This window comes from Theobroma umbraticum, unplaced genomic scaffold (assembly GCF_002168275.2).
Source record: "Theobroma umbraticum cultivar Fairchild unplaced genomic scaffold, ASM216827v3 scaffold_20.0, whole genome shotgun sequence".
NCBI lineage: Eukaryota > Viridiplantae > Streptophyta > Magnoliopsida > Malvales > Malvaceae > Theobroma > Theobroma umbraticum.
Window position 1 is genome coordinate 6,061,164 of NW_018397266.1, and position 1,459 is coordinate 6,062,622.

Below are 1,459 nucleotides of genomic sequence, written 5' to 3' on the forward strand. Positions count from 1 at the left end.
ATTAATGTCATAACTTACGAATCTGAGAATTTAACTATTAGACGTGAAAATTTAAAAATCATCAACAATCTTTTTTTATATCTCAATGTAATTGGTCACTTATTAAATTCATTTTATTTGATGAAATCTTAAATTAATTTTAAATTCGTCTAAAAAACAGCCTGGTCTGTGATTTTTTTTAAATTGAGTTTAAGGATACGATTACGCACGGGAAAAGATTGACATATTATAATGCTCGTTCTATGAATGGTACCATTTAATAATATATTATCGTATTATAACCTTAACTTTTGATTCTATTCTTATGTCACTTTATATATCTTTTTATTCTTGATTTTACATATTTTTAATTTTTTTAATCTTTCTTTTTAATTTATTATTATTATTTTATTTGTTTGGTTTTTTTTATTTTTTAAATCAAAGATCAAGTATTCGACTTTACAAATGCACATGATAAAATTATGAAATGATATCATGATTTACCAATTTTAAATAATGAAAAATAAAAATCATGTATCAAAAAAATTATTCATAGACCATTTCAATGTTTTGGTGAAATCTACAAGGTTTCCTCAGTTAGAGATATCCTCGAAAGAACTCATTTCTTCAAATCTTTTGAGAAAATCCCATCATCATGGTTCTCGACCCATTAACAAAATAAATGTGTAGTATGCCATGTCAAGAAAAAATCATGAATAATGTCCAAAGAATGTATTTATAAAGTAATTTCTTTGATTCTAATTTCTATAGTAATTTATTTAATATTTTAATTAAATTAAATACTTCTTTATTCCTACTATATATATTTTTAAAAAAATATTTTATTTAAATCAATGACGTTAACAACTCCAACAATCTATTAACTTGGTATGGGTAGAGAGACATTAGGTTGGCGTTGCACTTTTTGCTTATTAACAACTCTCAGTCCATCTAATGTTTTTACTCGTAGTACTTCAACTGTGTATTTATGCACAATAAACTTTGAGCAAGCGTTTTTCTAGAAGCATGAGTGTTGAAGAGAGAGAAACAGAGAGGAGAAAAACACTAGGAAGAGTAAAAGAGAAGGCAGGAGACTCACTACAAGAAAACAGATATTTTCCGTCAGAAAACATTTCGTTGGAAATTTTCAACGAATTTCTAATAAAATTTCAATAAAAATTTTCGTGAATTTTTTTGATAGATTTTCAACGGAATTCAAATAGAATATTTTTCTATTGAAAATCTGTTGGAGATTTTGTTAGCACACACCAAAATTTCTCCTACTAAATTTTCCAACGGAATTTTCAATGAATTTCTGTTGAAATTTTTCAAAAGAAAATTATCTGTTAAAAATCCGTTGGAAAGTTTAAGGACTTAAAAAAATTTAAAGTTTGCTAAAGTTTTCAACGGAATTTTCCGTTGGTAGTACTATTTTTAAAATTTTTTTACTTAAAATATTTTAAAATTTTTTTATAAATTT